At 33.4% G+C, this 24,267-nt stretch overlaps 1 protein-coding gene across 4 annotated transcripts in view; it reads left to right on the top strand.

The window, feature by feature from the left end:
- LOC148302278 (uncharacterized) overlaps positions 1-24,267 on the top strand; it is a 299,784-nt gene that overhangs the window by 70,788 nt on the left and 204,729 nt on the right. The window lies entirely within an intron of this gene.

Here is a 24,267-nt window from a genome sequence, read left to right as displayed (position 1 = left end):
TTTATATATTTATAAATGGTAGGCTGTTTTAAGGTAGGTAATTTTACTATCCCTTAAGATAAAATCCGATCAAATCGCTAAAATCCACTCGCCAACATACGATTCAGCAAGCGACAATGTTTCTCAGAAAAGTTATATAAATAAGTTTTTTTTTTAAATTCCTGTCTTGTTGTGTTCGTAACATTTATTTCCAGCCTCCTACCAGTCTGATAATGTCGGTAGCGATGAAACCCGGTCACTGGTTGAATAAAATAAAAATGGAAAAAATTATGTGGTGTTGTTTTATTGTATTAAGTGGGCATCCACCAGAGAATGTGAGTATAACATATAAATTATACATTTTTTATAAATCAAAAACATTGTTAACATAGAGGTATGGTAATAAAACACTCTCATTATCATTCATCGTTCACTTTATGTAATATGACCAAGTCCATAGACTCTATGTATGTACTTGACCTGATGGTGAAATGGTTTTTCCGAAACCGATAGTTGTTCATCACATTATTCTTCTTCTCCCTTCTTATATCACTTTGGAGGTCTTCCAGGTGATTTTCTTCCGTGTAGGTTCTCTTGAAGAGCAATTCGGGTCAATCTATTTTCTTGGATTCTATTGACATGAGAATTCCAGAATCGTCTTCTCTGTCTTCCTCATCTGACTATATCCTCCTTACTACAAATTTTCCGAATGTAGGTACTTAACGTGTTCCGGTTAGGCACCTTAACGCCCTCATTGCTGAATATCTTGAAGAGATTTGGTTCTCGCTGTGTCTGCTCTGATCTCTATGCCATATCGCTCACTCCTTTTAACAACGTCATATATCAAAAATCGACAATTTTCACTTGTGCATGTTTTCAGAATGCCCAGAAAATGTACTATATCCCAGCGAGAGCGGCATATTTTTAACTCAATATTTACCCGCTACAGGGCAGAAAGTGTTGTTTTTGCATTTTGAAAAAAAGGTATTGTTTAATTATTTTTTTTAAATATACTAAGTATTTTTCAAATGGAGAAAAAAACCTTCAGGTTTTACCTAAAAAGATCTGTTGCACAGTAAAAAGTTCAATAAGTGGCTTGATATTTATTTTCAATGCGTTTCTTTATATTCTTGAACTTTAAAAACGATCTCCTGAAAACTCAAGTTTTTTGATATGTGACGTTGTTGAAAGGAGCGAGCGATATGTGGAAATTGGTCTTACACGTGTCTTATATATTTTTATTTTGCTTTCAATTCAAAATGTTCAATTGTGTTTAAGCTGTATTTATTCAGTATATTCTGTCAATTAGATGTTAATTAAATAACCACAGTTATGTTACCAATTCCGAGAAACACATTAGGAGCGCTTCGCCTATTATCAGGGGTACTTGAAACAATTATTTAAATACATACCACACTAAATCCATTATACAAATAAATCTTGTTTCTGTAATCAGGATCCAGTTACCTATATTTCCTTTGATATTTCAATATAACCCGAGGGAAGATAATATTATAAAGCGAATATAGTGGTACCTTAGGTAAATTTATGGAAGGCTGATGTACAATCGATTGCACCAACAAAAGTTCGTGCAAGAGGCCAAAACTAATTATGGTTTATCTGTATATTCATTATATGATTAAGAGAAATAAAAATACTTTTTTTTATCCGCTCACACTTTTATTAAAACCAACTAGTTTCGGCAACAACCTGTTGCCCTCTTCAGGGTTTATTTTATGACTGAAATTAATATTTATGTAATATAATTTTATGACTTATTATTAGTCATAAAATAAATAACCAACTAGTTTCGGCAACAGCTTGTTGCCGAAACTAGTTGGTTGTCAATAAAAATGTGAGTGGATCAAAAAACAAAGTCTTTTTATTTCTCAAAATAATATATCACTATGATCCACAAAGATAATGCTTTCAATATTTCAAAATATGTGTATTTATTTCCCAAGTTTATAGATTAAATTGTAATATATGTATCAATTCACTGGTAGATGATTTCGCATATTTGGGAAGTATGTTTTTTGTCCGCCTCCTTCGTGTAATGGGCAGCATGCTCGGCTACCGTACTGGAGGTCCCGGGTTCGATTCCCAGGTGGGGTCAATTAAATATAAGTGATTTTTTCATTCAACGAGTTACAATTTCCCTTTTCACGACATTCACTTGTGAGCCGGAACATCCGCGCCGGTCAAAAAAAAAATTTTCGCTTAACGAGTAAGATTCTGGAATGAATAACGCTCGTTATGAGAGGTTCTACTGTAATTATTACGAAGAAAAACCATTTTTTTCAATGCAAAAACGGTGTTTTAAGAAAAAATTCTATTTCGAAAAAAGTTGTGACTTAATGAATACTGGGCCTTAAGCAATCATCTGTCGATGAAAACAACTCTAGTTTTTTAAACTAGTCGTGTGTAATGAAATAAAACTAAACACGTGGTATTATGCAATTTCATTTTAAAAATAACCCAGAAATGAGTGCTGGCACCCAAGATAGAATCACAGATCAACAATAATGATATTACCAGATTCACCTTCTTCGATGTTGTTTCAATAAAAAATCCTATTCGATATTCTTTTTCCTCAGATTTTCTACTCTGTACATATCTCGGTCATACATCGTCTTCCTTGTTGCTTACTTTTGTATCTTCAATTCAATTTATAATATACACAGATACATGTATCATTCTTTGTTCTGAGCCGAAGTTCTTGGCATACGAAGTCCCATAAAGGAGTAATGTAAGAATACATGATCGAATATCGGGAAAATTCTCTTTCACATTCATTCTGTCATCTTGAATTCAATATTTCACAGCATTACTATTTGAATAAAAGAATATATTACAGTAAAACCTCGATTTAACGGACTTCTATTTAACGAACTTCGGATATAACGAATAAAAAATCCACGTAGATAAAGGTGACAGAAAAATCCATGTGATAATATCATGACTGAATGTGAGATAGCGAAGAAAGAAACAATACGGCCAAAAATGAAGTTATCGGTGGTAAGATCACATTTCGACGTTTTATATCATTTTTTTTATTTTATTCTTTTGCATTTCACAATATTATAGTTACAAGTACACTTTTTCAATAATATTAATACAAAAAAGATCCCACAAAGGCATGACCTGTGTGGGTATACATTTTATTCTAAGCAACAGGCAAGAATAAAATAGATATCAGAAATGAAAATAGATTTAAAGTGCTAATATAAACTATAAATATTTGATTTTAACAGAAAACGAAAAAATCAAAAAGATGAAAATGAAAAAAAGTTAGCAAATATGTACGATATGAGTTATAACTTTAAAAGAATATTTTTTTACTATTCGTCAGTCAACGAAGTTTTACTAAATCTCATGCATTTTCGTAGTTTTAGAGAGTTGATTTAAAAAAAAACAGCAAGCTACAAATGTTCAAACAAAACTTGATTCCTTTTCCAAAGCAGGATAACCTAAAGCAAGCCCGTCGATATCAAACAGCAACGTCACTTCACGCCGAGTATCCGAAGACAATAAATATAATTTTCTTAATGTTTTGTATTGTTTATTTAAATCTACATACATTGTTCAAATTTAAAAAAAAAAGTCTTTAAATTCATTTCAAACCTATTTTAATATAACGGACTATCGAGTTTAACGGACACCTCCCACTACTTAGTCTGTCATATCGAGCTTTTACTGTACATCATAACAACTGTTTTAAAAATTTCCAAAAGTGCTAATTATTTATCACTTTCTTAAAACATTTATCTTAATATCTTACGACAGCAATATAATTTTATTAATTATTTCTGAAAGTCTCTCGGTAAAAATTGTAATTATCTTATCTTTTTCATATGCTGGTCATACTATTGAAGTAAATTTTGACTTATATTTTATACTTTCTAAATACTAATTTAATGATTTTAATAACGTTTTAATATGATAAAATATCTTCATTGATTTTTTAAAAATTATGATGATTTTACTTAAAATTAAGAGAAAACTTGGCAAGTCAAGTGCATCAAATACTTGAAAATCGACAAGTCAGCAGTCGACAAGAAAGGGGAATCGTTAGCGGGTATGTGGAATAAGATGTACCACACCATACATCCTCATGTATGTGAGTAAAGCATGGAGTTGGAAAAAACAGAAATTTTGGTTACCTCTGATTCTTGGTCGAAAAATACGTCAATACACACTTACTACTACTACTACTGGTACCATCACCCCTGCAGAGGTAGGCAGAGAGGATGGAACGCCATACTCGTCTGTCCTGACATACATACACTCCTAGGTTCCTTCATATCCATACATCTAGTCATAGACGCCCTCCGGTTACGCCATACGTAGACTTTTGACATAACCAGATTTTACGTTCTGATTGATCTGGTCGTGCCAAGTCTTTTTTGGCCGTCCTCGTTCTGTTCTCTCGTTCAATGTGTATTCTTAATAAAATGTGGAGTTACGAGTAGAAACCCCGTTTTTTTTTTTAAACGATACGTGACTATTTGAAAACAATTGTTTGATTTATTCTTCTTCTAACCTCTATTCTTCTGCCCTAACCATAGGGCACTGGATCGTATTGACGCAATGTTATCTTGATCGTTACTTACATGAAGGCAAGGTGATAAATATTAGAGTGTAAATTTACCGATATTTATTTTGACCCTCTCGGGAGTCGAACCCGGGACCTCCAGCATGGTAGCTAAACATGCTAACATTATACCACGGAGGCGGACGAATATTTTTAATACAATTGTTTTATTCATCTTCTTCTTCTTACCCATATCCGCACCCAATGGTGCATAGGCTACCGTCTCGTAAAAAAAGCAATGTTTTTTTGATCGTTAGATGCACGAAGTAAAGGTGATTAGCCTTTCACTTCAGGTACTAGTCCAGGGTCATATTAAATAAACATTTGACTGAAAAATCACTCATATTTATTAAGACCCTCTTGGAAATCGAACCCGAGATCTCCAGCATGGTAGCTAAACATGCTAACCATTACACCACGGAGGCGGACGTGTTTGATTTGTACACTTTGTAGTCGTACAGGAGAAAGTGACCAACTAACAAAACGTAAAATGTTCAGGGGGACTATTTAAGTCACTTTTGCTTGGCTAGAAAATAAACATTAATGCAGTTTGTTATTTTTAACAAGACATTATACTATACTTCCAAATTTAAAATCCTTTGGGATTTGTTTCAGGGCATTATTAAGCAAGTAAGACATCGAATAGTCAATGATAACGTTTTTGTAAAAAAAAAAAGCACTTGGTCACTTTATCCTGTATGACTACGACTTTAATATTGTAATTACCGTGCATTTAATCAGATATCGAAACGAACAACCTTCCTCAATTACAGTTGAATTTCAAATTATGTCACGGATACTGAGGGCATATCGATGTGGCTGAAATTCTACACAGTGTAGCCAAATATGTGATACTATATAGAAATTCCACAGCGTCATAGTAAGGGTGTATTTATGGAAATTCCTCAGAGGCGCCAAATCCACCTCATTTACCCTTATGTAAGGGATGATTAAGGCTAGCAATTTGACTATACGTATACCTTGTACCGACGGCTCTTTAGAACCGCAATCAATATAACTTCTAAACTATTGTAATATTTCACTAACGTTTTGTGTCAAATGAGAGATTAACTTTACTATGTGTTGAGATTTGCGAAGTGACCCCCGACTATGAATAATATTAATTAATTCACCCATTTACATATGTAAAATAATTTGATCAGGATAATCTAGGCTCTTGCAAATGTGCTTTATTAGCTTTTAACGAGCCAAATTGCTAAATGTAATTACTGAACCACGCGTTGCCGTGGTCCAGTGTTGATTAATGGAAAAGAAAGAAAAGAGAAATTGTACAGAACTAATGTAAATGAAGTTATGAAAATATTTTTATAAAATCTAAGAAACAGCTGCTGTGGAATCGAACACATTGAAAATGCTAAGTATCAAAATCTAAATCTAACATCACAGCTGTCTAGATTAGTATTGTGTGTATTGTTACTTTCAGTGTTATACTGCCGACGGAGGTTAGAGGTCAAAATAAAATATGGAACAAAGGCAAAATAAAGGAATGGGTAAATAATAAAGAGTTAATTCTATGAAAACTGTAAAACAGTTTTTTTTTCTCTCATTTCTGTGTGTATTTAAATGGGTAAAAACTGTGTGTATTTAAATGGGTGATTTAAATGGGTAAAAACAATTGAAAATGTATTTAAAAAGAACTCCACCGACAAGACACACAAATTTGCTTGGTGGGTCACAGCAAAAAATGTTGTAAATATGTTTATAATTTATAAAGGTTAATTAATATCACAAATTATCTTTTCCTATATAAATACATCAAATAACATATTCTATTATATACTATCATATTTGAAAGAAACGGATATGAAAATGTCTAGTCATATTGTCCTAGATATATTAATTGTCATTTAAAAAATACCTTATTGAAATTCTTAACATTTAATCGTGAAATTTTTATAGCGATCTGACATTCTTATCGAAAAGAATTTATTAAAAAATTCTGAACGTAACTCAGCGTTAAATTTATTGGAATTTTTTAAGGTCATAAAAAGGGTTATATAGTATAAAAATGTGAACTTTGAAGATGATTTGAGTTGAAAAAAAAATGGTTTTGGTACTCGAATATATATAACACTAAATAACTAACCATCACCCTGCTTTTCCGCAGGGCTAAGCAGAGAGAATAGAACGAAATACTACTATGTCTTTGCAAACATTTTTCGCCTCTTCCATATTGACGCATCTCCCCACACACATCCGCCGATTATTTTAACTCCTGACCCAACCGCTTTCACGTATTTGAGATATCTAGTTATGGAAAGTTTTCCTTGTTCTTCCTCTGCTTCTTTTTCCAACAGCATTCGCCTCATAAATGTGTTTGACATTTCTTTCCTCGATCACTCTTATTTTATCTATAATGCTTATTTCAGCCTTGCGTTCTTTCCTTATATCACCATTCGAACATCGATCATACATCGTTTTATCATACATCGTATTCATCTTAAAGAACGCATTTAGACTGCATTCAGTCTACATTCTTCCTTCTTTTACCAACACCATACTTCATTTCCATACATCAGGGTTGTAATCAGATGTCAATTGTGTAATGTCAATTTAGCTTTCGCTGATAGGGCTTTATATGCTATAAGTAAGCGAATTACACCATTCATTGTGTTCCCAGCTTAAACTATCCTTTTATTATTTTTAATTCCCTATTTTGAGTAAATTAATGTAAACAATACAAGTTTTGAGAAGTACTAATGTTCTCATAACAGGTGGAGTTTATTATTTTTACCCATTAATGAGACCATTACGCGCCTTAAAACATAACGTGTTATCTTCTTATAAAATATGTTTATTACAATAGTAAATTAATATTTTATAAAATTATTGATTGTATTCAAGTTTGACGATAGTACTTGAAAATCTTTTCACGAGCTTTTCACAAATTAATGACCCGCGTTGTGAGGGGGAATTTCTTTCAAAGGTTTTACAAATGTGCGTATTTTTATAGCCCAAAAGCAAACCGGGTACAATTTATTTATGTAAAAAGAGAAAAATACTGCAATACTTGAATAGAATTTTCTAACGATAAAAGCGAGTAACTTTTGTAAGGATGTAATTATTTATTTACCACTATGGAGTTTATAATATATATTTACATTTTTCGATTCCTGGCCGATAATTGAAGTGATAAAACTCAACGGGCATAACGATTTTTATTTAATACTATTTAGTTTTAGTTAAACTATTGAGTAATATTATTTATGTAGTAATACTATTTAGTATTATTTAGTACTATTTAGTACTTATTTAGTACTAGCTGTGCCACGCATTGATGTGAAGTCTGGTTGTACGTAATGCAAATTATGCCATGTTCTCTCCGATTCCGCGGCTTCACATGTTAGCCAATGCTTTTGAAAGTATAGATTTATTCAATATATTGTTATCCTCCTTGAAATCTGTACTTTCTCAGCATTTCTTCTCCATGTTATAATGGATAAATTTAAACGTTGTGTTTCACTCTCTCTCGCTGCTCGCTGATTGTGTGTGAAGGAGACGTGTATTTACTAGTGCTTACTTATTGTTATTCTGTTTTTTTTTTTTTTTAATTATGATTTTATGTTATAAGACTATTTGTTACAAGATTTTTTGTTTCTCTATTAGTGTATTCATTAGTGTATTTTTATTTTTTTTGTATTAGATACTGTATAAGTATATGTATTATATGTATTACTTTTAAGGCTTCAGCCGTTCAATAAATAAATAAATAAATAAATGGGAATGAAAGAAAATTTAAATGACACGTTTTTATTCGTTGAGTGATCGTTTTTGCCAACTTCACGCTACGCTCCCATACCTAAGGGTTTTTATGTATAATTTATTTCATTTTTTCAAATTTCCTTTATTGGCAAAATTCAATGTTGGGGCGTATTGTAAAATTAAAAAAAAAAGAAATTAAGAAATATAGGATTAGCAGATATCATGGATCCCGTTACACGATTCAAGTGGCAACGGGGGGACATGTTGCAAGATAAGAGCCCAAAAGAAGGACCCCTAAAATTTTGAGAAAAAGACCTCGAAAAAGATGACGAAATAGTCGCTGTGAAACTGGCTGCAAGCAGCAACAGACTGAAAAAATGGAAGTATACGGAAAAGGCCTATATCCAGCAGTGAAGGACAGAAGGCTAAAGAAGAAGAAGAACTCATGGTGAAGCGCCCTTGAGATGACGAAAATGGCGCTATATATGTTATCCAAATTTATTGTTAATATTATCATTTTAATAAAGTTAGTTATGCATATATTTATGTATGTATATCGTAGTCATACAGGAGAAAATGACCAAGTGCATTTTTTAGAAAAACGTGATCATTGACTATTTGATATCTTACTAGCTTAATATTGCCCTGAAAAAGGTCCCAAAGGATTTTAAACTTGGAAGTATAATATATTGACTTCATGAAAATGACTAGCTGCATTGATTTTTATTTTCTTACCAAGCAAAAGTGACTTAAATGGCCCTCGTTTTGAACGTTTTGTTAGTTGGTCACTTTCTCATGTACGACTACGATATGTGTACGTAGTCGTACAGGAGTGTTTTTGAACAAATAAATAAACAAAAATATGGAAGTCCGGGCATTTATATGAATTACGACATATGCTGGTTTAAGTGATCACTTTACACGCGTAACATTTACCAATTCTACCCGTGATTGACGACCATACTACACAATTTTCAGAACCCCTAGTTATATTGATCAAACTCGTGACACAGTTTATATGAGTTCACGACCAACATCTATGAAAGAATTAGAATATTGAAAGCTGTCCCACCGCATGCCCAGATCTGATACATAAGCATCTAGGCTTCTTGACAGATCTGCAGGAACATCTACGTTATCTGATATATTTTAGAATAGGGAAAGCTTTTATTAAGCAAAAAAAAATAATAAAATAAAAAAAGAAGAGACTGTTTACGATGTCGAATCTAATATGGCCGCCGCCGCGATGTATTTGACACACTGCTGGCCACAAAGTGCTCACTGCTCCGAAACTATCTCCTCGGTGTCTGGATTTATGGCCCATCCCGTAGCGGGGCGAACTCATTACACCCGCGCCGAGAATTAACGCCGACTCAGGAACGCTCTCACTATCCACGCCTCACAAATCAGGCGGCGCGATGGATGGCTCCGGAGTCGCGAAATATGGCACCTTCAATTACACATATACTGATCACACCAGAGCGAGTGACTAGCGTTCAGTAACACTCCGTCAACCTTATTTAATTCCTGACAACCTGGGATTCATTCGCCATAGTGCGAGAATACTAACTTAAGCACGCATTCTGCTTGTGAACTGTTACATACTTCTGCGTTCCTTGGTCGAATCATATGTGAATAATTACTTATTATAAGTATGGCACCTTCAATTATACATATACTGATCACACCAGAGCGAGTGACTAGCGTTCAGTAACACTCCGTCAACCTTATTTAATTCCTGTCACCCTGGGATTCATTTGGCGTAGTGTAGAATACTAACTTAAGCATGCATTATGTTTGTGAATTGTTACATATTTCTGCATTCCTTGGTCGATTCATTTGTTATGTGACAGTTATTACTTGTTATAAGTATGGCATCTTCAATAGCGTATATACTGATCGCACAAGAGCGAGTGACTAGCGTTCAATAACACTCCGTCAACCTTATTTAATTCGTGACACCTTGGGATTCATTTGGCGTGGTGTGAGGATACTATGTCTGTTAGTGAATTGTTATATATTTCTGCGTTCCTTGGTGGAATCATATGTGATAATAAATACTTATAAGTATGGCACCTTCAATTCTACATATACTGATCACTTCTCACAAGCCCGGGGTTGTTCTAACGCTGCCTTGCAGAGCGAGTGTAGTCAGTAACACTCCGTCAATCTAATTTAATTTCTGACACCCTGGGATTCATTTGGTATGATGTAAGAGTACTATTTCTGTATAAATATGTTTGATAATGATGCCGAATGCATCAAAACACGCGTTACAATAGATTTTAAGAAAAAATGATATTTACAAAGTGAAATTAAAGTAAATGATACTGTTTTCACATCAGAACACACGCTTCTGATACTATATCACCCTAACAGTAATCAGTTTATGAAATATCTCTACATACTCTGCGTTACGTACCTATCTTCATTTGTAGTAATTGACTATAAGAAGCGAGTCTGAAAACGTGACTTTATGCTTAGATTTCGGTAATATAACCTCTAGTTTCTTGAGAGCTTTGTCTAACAAACGTGAAGGTACTTGAAATAAGCTTTCTTGTCATTTCGAACGAAAGTATAACTATTTGATTCAATAATTCTTGATTTATTATTTATCAAAATCTGTATTCTGTGAACCCAACATAAATTATTAATTTAAATTTCACTTGGTAAATACTATTATCTCTTTGAATCTATTGTCACCCATATTTTGATGCATTTCGCATCATTTTCAAACACCGTCCGTTGATTAAAAATGATATGGAATGCATAAAAGCACGGGTCATAGTAGATTTTTTAGTGGTGTTACCACGTGAAATATAAATTTATAATGGAAATATAATAGATTACCACAAAGTGATTGCTGAATCAATTAATTTATGAAAACGTTTCACGAATTAATTTTTCATTAATTGATTCGGCAGTGACATTGTGGTAATATATATTAATTTTAATTTTAAAAATGACTTAGCAAATACCACATTTTCTTAACTTTCAACTAAGCGTTATCTTTGCAAAATATTTTCATTTTTATAAATTCAATTTTGTTTTATTAATTGTTTGGGCATTTACTTTGAAGTAAGACATTTAATAACTAATTATTGATGAAAAGACTTGTTTTTTATCACTTGAGTTTATTTATGACTACTTATTTCTGAAGCTAAGCTTCCATCTTCAGGTCTAATAGGTAAAATAAAACATAATTAATAATAAACTGTTCTACTGTGCAACAGATCTTTTCAGGTAAAACGTGAATGTTTTTTCTGCATTTGAAATAAATGTATTATATTTAAAAAAAATAATTAAACAATCTGCCCTATAGCGGGTAAATATTAAGTTTAAAATATTTGCTGGGATATAGTACCTTTTCTGGGCATTCCGAAAATTGACGATTTTTGATATATGACGTTGTTAAAGGAGTGAGCGATATGTTAAATATGTTACCATCATATGGTAAATATGCACCTCTAAAATTTCTTACTTTGGTAGGTGTACCTTGAATGGAAAAAGTTTGGGGAGCACTGGATTAACGTATCATTTAAAAACGATATTATACACTTCATGTTATATTTTGATAATATTCCATTTTGTTCAAATATTTAAAATTTAAGTCAAGAAAGGCTCTCTCTGTCACAGTGAATTCTACTCGTCAATTTAATATTACAGTATTATAATTCTGCCGACGGAGTCTATATTATTTGTATCCTATTTTACATAATTTGTTCCACTTGACTTGCCCAGAATTAACTTGATTTTGGACAAAGTGAGTTATTACGTAATACGTCATTCTAAATTCAGATTCAAGATCACCGAACTGAATATTATTATCAGCCAGCCAATCTGTCATGGAAATACTGCCTATGTTCCTATGATCATATTACTGCATAATAACTCGAGTCTCGCTATTGGTTCTAATGAGGGGTGTCTTCAAAGCCATGGGAATTTTGAATTATTACTCTTTATTCAACCAAACTAACTAATTATGGTGCCTTTTCCCCGCAGGGGTTGGCAGAAAGAACAGAACCCCACACTAGTCTGTCATATATAAATAAAATTAAGAAAGGCGTTTATTTGGTTGTTTCAAACAAATGAGTGCAGAAAGAAAGGTAAACCAAATATACGAGGCGAACGCATTAAAATAGAAGCAGAGGAAGGTGTGTCAAATACTTGAAAGCGGTCAGGTCAAGGGTCACCTCAGGATGAGTGAAAAAATCGATATGGAAAAACCCTCACATAAAGATCGGCAGCAAAGTTAAAATATATAAAATCTGTGTGCGACCCATCACGACTTAGGATCAAATGCAGTGCGGACACGACAATAACAAAAAAACGCCCTAAGTGCCAGAAATGAAGACTCTAAGAAGCATATCTGAAGGAACACCAGGATGAGAGAAATATGCGAGATCGAATATGTTGTTAGGTGGGGAAGGCAACAACGAAGACAGTCGTATCCGCATGTGAGGATAATGGAACCATCCGAACTCCCCCACATCCCCTAACTTCAATGTAGACAACTCCCGGGCAGACCAGCAAAGAGATGGATTGCCAACTGTAAATTGACATCGCAGGAGGCTAATCCCTATTAAAAACAGGCTACAAGGTCTACACCAAGAAAAACAAAGATAAGAAGAAGAAGAGGATGATGAAGAATATGAAGAAGATGGAAAAAGTGATGAAAAAGAAGGACAATATGAAGAAGAAGAAAAAGTAGAAGGAGAAGAAAATGATGATGAAGAAGAAGATGAAGAATCTGTAGTGGTTAATTTTGGCGTCGAATAATGTGTTTCCATCTTCGTTTGCGCGAGTCCAGCAGTCGCACGTAGATATACAGAAGAGCGTAATTCTAGACAATCACATCAGCAGCGCAATTAAGTGATTGTTTGGTGCTCCTATCATAGCAATCGGCCTGCTTGTCTCTCTCAGCGTGTGAGCTGGCCTTAATTTTATGTCTGACAGGGTTGCCACTAGACGAAACGAACCAAACTCCTAAAATGCTAACTACTTAATTTTGACAAAACATAAAGTATTAAAGCGATTTAATACATTATTTTATTGTGTTTTTGAACGTTTGATACTAGTTTAGAATTTCAGATAAAACCTTTAATTAATTTTTAAAAAATACGTTGAAAAAATCTTCTAAGCTCTCTCCTATAAATTATAACAAATTTGCAGATAGAGTACTTTACGTAGGAGCCGTCGAAATGAGTGGTAAAAACAGTAAAACTGAATTATGAGGTGAATGTAGTTAGAAACAGGAGCAGTAGAAGACCGAAGCAACTTGGCATGATCACATTTGTCAAATATTTAAGTGTTCAGGTCATGAGGAGATACATGCGAATGTGGAAGAAGCGATAAATGTTTTTAAAAACATTCATCGCTTCTTCCAGACATACAGAGTTGTGTGGCGTTTTATACTCTCTGCCTACCCCTGCGGAGAAGTAGGTGATGACTAGTCAGTAAGCTAGTTTTGTTAGTAATAACCCTTGCAAGACAAAAATAAACGAAGTGAAAAATCGTGTTTTGATGAAGGATTATATTATTGATAATAGATCATTCGTTCTAAATAGAGGATATAGGTACATACGTAGATACATACCGGTCCAGTTAACAATATATAATATTTAGTAACGCTCTCCTTATCATTCATCGTTCACTTTGTGTAACATCACTTAAAACGTTAATGTTTTCTACATTTGACCTGATGATGGAATGATTTTTCTGAAACCGGTAGTCATGTAGTACTTTTTTTATGTGGTATAACACAAAGTGAACGATGAATGATAACAAGAGTGTTATATTACCATACCAAATACTTAACAATGCTTGTAAAATACAAAATATTATAAAACTAACTAACCATCACTCCGCTTCGCCGCAGGGGTAGGCAGAGAGAATCAAACGCCACACCACTCTATATTTGCAAACATTCTTCGCCTCTTCTTCATTCATGCATCGCCTCATACATACCCGACGATTATTACGACTCCTGACCCGGCCGCTTTCAAGTATTTGACATAGGTACCTGATTGTGCCCAGTTTTCCTCGGTCTTCCTCTGCTTCTTTTTCCAACTACATTCGCCTCATAAATTTGTTTAACCGTTCTTTCCTCACTCATACGTTCCACGTGTCCAAACCATCTCAACACACCTTTCTTAAAAATATTGTATTTGGTATTTAATTAAGGTTTTAGGTGTAAAATGGTGCGAAATGCATCGAAACACGTGTCACAATAAATTTGAAGAAAAGTGGTAAATACCACTGCTCTTTGTGTAAGTGGAACTGGTATTTACCAAGTAAAATATGAATTAAAAAAAGGATGGATATTACCACAAAGTGACCGCCGAATCAATTAATGGTAATATATTGGGTGTTTTCTTTGAAGGGTGACTTACACTAAAGACATGTTTTTAAAAAAATACAAATTGATGTTTATGTATTCTCAATATGATTAATATTTATAGCATTTACTTTGTGGTTAGTCATTTTTAGTTAGTCCGCCTCCGTAGTGTAATGGTCAGCACGCTCGGCTACCGTTCTGGAGGTCCCGGGTTCGATTCCCAAGGGGGGTAAAATAAATATAAGTGATTTATTCACTGTACTATTTATTCAATACTACCATGGACTGGTACCTGAAGCGGAGACCTGATCACCTTTCCTTCATGTGTAAACGATCAAGATAACACTGCGTGTATATGACACAGTGCCCTATGCATCATTGGGGTGCGGATAAGGGTTTTATTATTATTTAATATTAGTCATTTTTACTAAAATTTTTTTTACAAAAATGTTGTTACCACTCACCGAGATTTTTATGTCTGCCGGTTTCTAGACATACCCGTCTCTTCGTCAGGACAATCACTACCACAGCATGCAAACAATGATGTTTATGTTTTGTTTAGTATTTTTGGGCGTTATGTTAATTTCCAAGTTTACCCACAGAGTCGAACCCACATAAACTACTGAACTACAAGTAGTGGACTCTAGATAAGGAGAACAACGTGTCTGTCAACCCTCGTTTGGAACTCGTTACATATTTATTAGTGGTACGCTTATCTCTTACAGCAGAACTTACTTCGGTACATTCAGTGTAGGTTTAACCGCAAACTGCCAGTAAATCTACCTATTTCCACGGCGTTATCCGTCAGTTGCGTTTACCATGCATTTAACAGATGGGTATTAGCTATTGCTGCGTGCATGTAAACACATATCGGCTGTCCAAACTTAAAACACAGTAAGGGACATTTTTTTTGTAGTACGTTTTTTTGCATTTTCCAAGTCCAAAAATGCAAAAAAAAACCTACTACAAAAAAATGTCCCTTACTGTGTTTTGAGTTTGGACAGCCGATATGTATATGGGAGCTTGCTATCTCTAGACCCATAGTAAAAATATCTCTTATTAAACGTTTTTTAATAGAGAAATTCATTATCGCAATACAAGAGAAAAAAATAAAATACATGTGGAGCCGATAAACACAACTAAGTTTGGAGAACTACTGAATTTTGGTCCTTCTTAATGCCCAGTATTCGTTGAGTCGCAACATAATTTTCTCTAAATCCAGGTAAAATTTTACACTGTTTTTGCATTGAAAAAATAATTTTTTTTTCGTTATTAAATAATAATATGGTTTTGAAAAGAAAAAACTTTTTTGAATTACCTAACGTCCAAGTGACTCTGAAATCTAGCTACAGCTTATGCAACAGTGATTATCGTGACTACTGAGGGTTCAACTTTTTAAGTTTTGTAGCCTATGCCTACTCGTGAGTGGATTTACTCTGTTTTAAAAGTTACTATAATTTCATGTAATTCTTGAGAGAAAATTCTAGGCACTCGCTATCTCGCTAGAGGCATTAGTTTATATAGTTCATTTATTATAAGTTAAGAGTAAAGTTACTAAGGTGTATGATTAAAGAAATGAATTATTGAAACAAAGGAGTTAAAAAATATAAATATTCTATATATATTCTAAAAAAACAAACAACAGCACTACGCATTTTTTTTAAATCGGGCGTGGAAAGACGTGTTACCTCTTTGGCGCTTGGCCTGCAAATGAGTTCTGTCCTTGCGAATATCTCCTTAAACGTATGAATTTTTATTTATTATTATTATTTTAAAATGCGTTTCATTTATTTTTTTTTTATTAGAGTTCTCTAATCAAGATCTACATACATAAAACTAAGGGTGAGATCGTCTGTCCAAACTCAAAACCCAGTAAGGGACATTTTTTTTGAAGTACGTTTTTTTGCATTTTCGGACTAAAATGAAGTCCAAAAATGAAGAAAAAAAAACGTACTACAAAAAAAATGTTCCTTACTGTGTTTTAAGTTTGGACAGCCGAGATATGGCTGCGTTTGTGGCGTTCATATTTCTTTGTATGTAAAGTATTTGTAAAAATTCGGATTTTTCTTTTTTACTACCCTGTAGCGGCATGTATTAAACTTTATGATACACTTCGTAATCTTGCGAATCCGCATATTATTAGTACCGAGGGACTTCGCTGCCAGAATGACCTCTAACTTTTGACCACCCTATCAAGTTGACCTCCGGTAATAATAATATTACGCAAGTATTTACGTACATACTTGCGATTTTCACGCTGGGCGAGCAAATTGCTATCAATTAATTATATATATTTGGTTTTATGTGGGTTAATTACTTTTTTGGTTCAGTTAGAAGTGTGATAACGTGACCAATTTTAACACTTAATGCCTTTTGATCAAATACGTCTTATGAAATACGTTATCTCAAATACGTTGTATGAACGATATCCCGCAATCTGTACATTATATTTATTTTCATAGTAAAATCGTATCACAGTTAATACACCACTTAAAAATAAAAATTAAATAACAACGTAAAATAAATAATAATAATAATAAATAATAAAACCCTTATCCGCACCCCAATGGTGCATAGGGCACTGCTTCATATGAACACAGTGTTATCTTGATCGATTACACACGAAGGAAAGGTGATCAGCCCTCCGCTTCAGGTACCAGTCCAGGGTAATATTGAATAAATATTACAGTGAAAAAATCACTTATATTTATTTGACCCCCCTGGGAATCGAACCCGGGACCTCCAGAACGGTAGCCGAGCGTGCTGACCATTACACTACAGAGGCGGACAAATGAAAGCTTTACTTAACATTTTACTATATGGAAATAGTGGTATTTACTAAGTAAAACGTAAATTTAAAATGGATAGATTTTACCACATGTATCTGCTGAAACAAACAATAAAAATATTTTATAAATGTCAGTACTTCGGCTTGAATTACTCGTGAAATTAATATCAAGACAATTTTGTCAGAGATAATTGGTTGTCAATGGTTATAAATAAGTTTGACTTAAATTACAAAGGCTGCGTTACGTACGATGTATAAATCCCTTCCCCTAGCTCCTCATAATCTCCAATAACCCAAAAATATGCGAATCTGGAAGCCAAAATGGGAATGAACTCTTTAATTTTTATTTGTGCGCTCGAGTGCGTTGTCGCTCCTTCATTTTGAATCTAATCCACGAAAATCCCTTTTCCATTATTTATTTTCGTTCTTCCCTACTTCGGCATTATCCTTTATACCAGGGATGGTGAACCTATGGCACGCAAGACAATTTTGCATGGCACCCGAATGGAGAGAAAAAAACTAATTATACACGAAATTATTGATTAATGATAAAGAATAATATTATTTTTTGACGTTTTAACATATTATAGATGAAAACGAATATAGAAGTCTGGGCATTTACGGGCCTGACGACCGTCATAGGCTGGTTTAAGTGATCACTTTACACACGTGTAACATTCACCAATTCTACCCATTATTGACAACCACACTACTATTGAATCCCTATAACTTCAAAAGAGAAATCTATTGGTGAGATGAAAAGAAGCTTTTTATTGAGCAGTAACTCTTTCATGTCGGAAAATAATATGAAAAATAACTCCTATCATTGGAGATAATCCAGATTTATGAACAAGTATTTGGACACACTCAAAATGTTGTAAATATTAAGAAATATTTTGGATGAAATTGAGCGAGATCAATTTGTTGGACCAGTGGAGATAAATGCCGGAAATGAAGTACCTACAACTTGGCGATCCACCCGGAATCTTTTGCCGTCTTAAAAAAAATCATTAGGCATTTTAAAAAAAATTATTATTCCTATGAATCATAATTTTTTTCTATGAACCTTATTAAATCAAGCATTTTTGTTCAAATTTCATAAATTTTTAATCAACTTTCAATCATTATTTTCTTTAATGATCTTTTTTAAATCAGACATAAGAAGTCGACTTACAGACGAAAGTAATACTGCTTGTATTTTACCAAAAGATACCAGCTATGAAGCCGATGTAAAAAAATGGCAAAAATGGTTCACATATAATGAAGTTTTCAAGTTTGTATATTTTTTTAAGTAAATTTTTATTATTTATTTCTTTTTTTTACATTAATAAGTACATAATTTTTTTTGATGTATAAATGTTTTTATATTAAAAATCTGAAGTTACACAAATATTTGATGCAATTTTATTTTCACGGCATGTGGCACGCGACGTATTATTATATCGAAAAAAACGTTTTTTGGCACATAGGCTCAAAAAGGTTCGTCACCCCTGCCCTATACAAATTGTGTTATTGCTGTAAAACTGTGCGGGGCACCATCTGTCGAATTCGCCCGGATATTTGCGTCATATCACAGATACGTGCGGTTATATGCGTCGTATTCTCGGGAGTAGGGAATATGTAGACACTTGGCGAACGCCTGTCATTATTGACGAGGAAACATAACAATCAATATTCACCTATTCCTTGTGGTGTTACAATCGTTATATCTACATAGTGTGTATAAAATTTAAAAAAATATATCCTTAGTCGATTTTTTTTCACTAGCATTGATTTTTTGAAAATTGGTTACAAAATGCCTTAGTCATTACGTAATGTGTGGCAAAACGGTGTATGATAGATTTTTGAATGGTGACAATGCAAGGATTATATAAGCATCATCGATAAAATTAAGAAAGATGTATTGAGATGGTTTGGGCAACTGAATCGAATGAGTAAAGGAAGAGTAAGAACAGTATATGAGGCGAATGTAGTTGGTAATAAAAGCAGAGAAAGACTTAGGAAAACCTGGCATGATCACGTATTTGGAATACATGAAAGTGGTCAGGTCAAAAATTTGAATAATCGGCAGGTATGAGGAGATGCATGAATTTGGAAGAGGCGAAAATTGTTTGCAAAGACAGATTGGTGTGGCGTTCTATTTTCTCTGCCTATCCCTGCGAGGAAGCAGTGTGATGGTTAGTTAGTTTTTTTAGAATTAATTTCGGCACGACAAATATATTTCTGAGTAAATATATTCAAGCGAAGCCAAGTATTCACATATATTGCTTAAATGAAAATTCTTATCATGAAAATGTATTTCGATATTTTTCCCTCTTCAATCTCGTGACTTTCATTATGTCATTTTCGTTTTCTCACCCCTCGAACCTCCCCGAAAGCTTTTCATACAGTCAGCGAAGGTATAGAAGCAACCCCTCCGAGATGCTCCGATAAACCATCCCTTCACTCATCCATCTATCAGCCAGACAAATCTACCCCGAGTACGAGGCATTTAATTAAATTTTCATCACTCAATTTTGAACGCTGTTAAGTATTGTTATCCTTCAAGTATATTGATCAGGACTTTTTTCGGATACTTCAAGAGTAAGAAGAGGAATGTAAGAAGCGTTCTTCATTATTGTACGCATTTCTAAAGATGGAAAATTTTCATAGTCACGTTTTTGGATACTTCAAAGAATTGTTTCATTTTTTTCGCAACATTTTGTTTAAAATCGTCTCTCAGACATTCTTAATTACTCTTTGTGTTGCATATTCTTCGATACATCACATTTTTTTTATTTTGCATACTCAAATAACAGTTTTTTCCACTGATTGATTCTATAATACATTTCAACGGCCCCTACGTAAAGTACTTCAAATCTGTTACTTTACAGGAGAGAGCTTTGATGATTTTTTCGACGTATTTTTTAAAATTAACTAACGGTTTTATCTGAAATTCTAAACTAGTATTATTCATTAAAAAACACGATAAAATCATGTATAAATTGTTTCAAAACTTTATGCTTTGTCAAAATTCTGTAGTTAGCGTTTTAGGAGTTCAGTTCATTTCGAAAATTCCATGTAGATAGCGTCTTATACGCCTGAAAACTAGGCGTTATTTATTTTATTTATATTTTTTGTTTGTTTTTTTTTTGTAGATAACGGTCAGTTGATAACATACACCAAATATCTCAAAATTGACAAAAATGTAGTTCGAGCACTTTACGTAGGGCACGTCGATTTAATAGTTTAGGAGTTTCAAACACGAATTTTCTCGAAAATGATGCGGAATGCATCGAAATACGTGTTACAATGGATTTTAAGAAATATTAAGACACACTCAATGAGTGTCATTAAAAAAATAATGATTGAAGGTGGAACTTGTATTTTGGAACGCTTATTGTTAATGTAACTATTGTTTATTATATACTTTTTTTATATGTAAAGCTGTAGTCCGCCTCCGTAGTGTAATGGTCAGCGCGCTCGGCTACCGTTCTGGAGGTCCCGGGTTCGATTCCCAAGGGGGGTAAAATAAATATTAGTGATTTTTTCACTGTAATATTTATTCAAAATTACCATGTACTGGTACCTGAAGCGGAGGGCTGATCACCTTCCCTTCATGTATAAACGATCAAGATAACACTGCGTTTATATGACACAGTGCCCTATGCACCATTTGGGTGCGGATAAGGGTTTTATATATATATATATATATATATATATATATATATATATATATATATATATATATATATATATATATATATATATATATATATATATATATATACATATATATATATATATATATACATTGTATATATATATATATACATTTCACAAAATGTGGCCACACCCACACGGACCTAAAATTGAGCACGTCATTTATCCGGTTACCGCAACTTGTTACATTCGCGTTTGTTTGTAGTCAGAACGTCAATGTGGCGTAAACAAGTACAAGTAAACAAAACTAGAGCATTGCTATAGACTTGACGAAACGATTCTCACTCTATTTTAGACTACTTGCACAGACTCAGCACGCTCGGCTACCGTTCTGGAGGTCCCGAGTTCGATTCCCAAGGGGGGTAAAATAAATATAAGTGATTTTTTTCACTGTAATATTTATTCAATATTACCCTGTACTGGTACCTGAAGCTGAAAGCTGATCACCTTTCCTTCATGTGTAAACGATCAAGATAACACTGCGTTTATATGACGCAGTGCCCTATGCACCGTTGGGTGCGGATGAGGGTTTTTTTTTCACAGGCTCAGTCTGGTATAATGGAAAAGAAAGAAAATAATAGAAAAAAATGCAAGGTTGAGATAGGCATTATAGCTAAATGAATAAAGGTGTGTTTATAATTATTAAGGAAACACTTGTTTTTATACCACTTGTGTTTTATTAAAGACTACTAGTTTCGGAAGTTAAACATCCATCGTCAGGTCTAAATAATAAGTTATTATTAAAACTCAAGTGGTTTAAAACAAGTGTTTCCTTAATCATTCTAACATATCTTACCACAAAGTTGATGCCGAAACAATAAATAAAAAGGTGTGTTTAGATGGCTTCGCCACGAATGAGTGGAAGAAACGAATTTATGAGGTGAATGTAGATAAAAATGGAAGTAGAGGAAGACCGAAGAAAACTTGGCATTCTTAAGTATTTCAAATACTTGATTGTGGCCAGGTTAGGATTCGGAATAATCGGCGGGCATGTATCAGGAAGAGGTGAATAATGTTTGCAAAGACACTTTGATGTGGCATTCTATTCTCGCTGCCTACCCCTGCAGTGAAGCGGCGTGATGGTTATTTTTATTTTTTAAATTTTATGTAATAAAAAGCACACTTCTCTTATTTTCAGAATGTTTGTGAAGCAACGCAAGTATTAAATATCTATGTAACAACAATGCAATGTAAAATATTGAAAAGCAGACGTCAAGAAGCATGCTGACCGCCGTAAGCAATGTTAAATATTGCGTGTATTGATGTTACTTATAACAAATGCGCCTGTAATAGTACTCAAAATAAATATTTTATAAATAATTTAAATTTTACACTGTGGCGTGTTTTAACCTGTGACGGTAATAGTCAACACATAATAAAACACGCGCGTATTTGTATGCAAATTTGTGTCAAAACTTCAAAGCAATCGGCGATTTACTTTGGGAGATTTAAGATTTTGAACAAACGAACATTTATATCATGTTATTTTTTGACATCTCATCAAAGATGAAGAAGAATATGGAAGTCTGGGCATTTACGGGGCTGACGACCGTCATCATCTTTCATCTCACCAATAGATGTCTCTACTGAAGTTCAAGTGATTCAAGAACAATGTTTCAAAATTGTTTCATATATGTATAGAACGTGTATAGCGGTTGGTTGAAAATGCGAGTGTTTTTGCCTAGAATTTTCACTCATGAATTACATGAAATTATAGTAACTTTAAACATAAAGAGTAAATCCACTCACATGTAGGCATAGGCTATGAAACTTATAAAGTTGAAGCCTGAGTAGGGACATGATAAACGGTGTTGCATAAGCCGTAGCTAGATTTCAGAGTCACTTGGACGTTAGGTAATTCAAAAAAAAAAGTTGGTTGAAAAGCTTTGCTTCTTAGAAATGAACCCGCTAATGTCTTTTGCATACCAGGAGTCCATAAAGTTTTATATAAATAAATAATAAACAAAAGTTTTCAACAAATGGTGCTTGAAATTTAAACCGGGAGAATACCGTTAATTATCAATGATTTCTCCGATTTCTGGGCATCGTTAAAAAATCATTTTAGTTGAGTTTGAATTTACGTCCCAGATTTATTAATCAGATCAAAATAATGATAAAAGCAGGTTAAGTCATAAGTTGACGGATTGAAATTATTGACATAGTTAATTCTACTCAATGCTACTCAGGTTGTGGTTTTCCATTTTAGTAACTTATCTATTAATATAAAAATATAAATGTTCACAATAATTTGAGTGTGTCCAAATACTTGTTCACAAAATCTGGATTATCTCCAATTACAGGAGTTATTCTCATATTATTTTTTGACATCTCATCAAAGACGAAGAAGAATATGGAAATCTGGGCATTTACGGGGCTGACGACCGTCATAAACTGGTTTAAGTGATCGCTTTACACACGTGTAACATTCACCAATTCTACCCATTATTGACAACCACAATGCTCAAATTCTTTTAAGTTCTATATATATGATCCAATTCAGAAACATTGTTCTTGAATCACTAGAACTTTACTAGAGACATCTATTGGTGAGAATGCAAAAACGGTGTTATATGAAAAAATCTATTACGTTAAATGTTACCTGGATTTAGAGAAAATTAAGAAGCGATTAACTGGGCCTTAAACGTATGTTTTTATACGACCTGTTATTTTTTCGAAGTCTTACACCAGCGAAACATGTCAATTACGAGTATGTGGGTAGGTGCGTGATATATTGACTACGTTTCAATACATTTCTACAAAAAATATTTTGTTTTGCTGATGTAAATAAATAAAATATTTGGTGAGAAGAAATGTCGTACTAACACGAGAAAGCTTTTATTCTTTTATAGAAATGTCGCAACATGTTCGTGATATAATATTTTATTTCAATATATATCACTATGTTTTATAAAAAATGTTATTGGTTAACGTATTGCATATATATATTTAAAAAAAATGGTGCGCAGCAAAAAAGTGATGAAATTGAAACTCTAAAATAAAAATGAGTAAGACAGATTTAGTTTTAAAGACGGAGAAGAGAGAGAAAGCTTTTCAAAAGAAACAAAACAATGCAAAATTTGCATAAAAAATGTTACGTTTATTCAATATACTGCCAATATTTTGTGCTTTAATTGGTTATACCGA

This window comes from Brachycentrus maculatus, unplaced genomic scaffold (genome assembly GCF_059751285.1).
Source record: "Brachycentrus maculatus isolate JH-2025_06_01 unplaced genomic scaffold, ASM5975128v1 h1tg000469l, whole genome shotgun sequence".
NCBI lineage: Eukaryota > Metazoa > Arthropoda > Insecta > Trichoptera > Brachycentridae > Brachycentrus > Brachycentrus maculatus.
The sequence above is the reverse complement of the archived record's forward strand: the minus strand, read 5'-3'. Positions and strand labels throughout refer to the sequence as shown.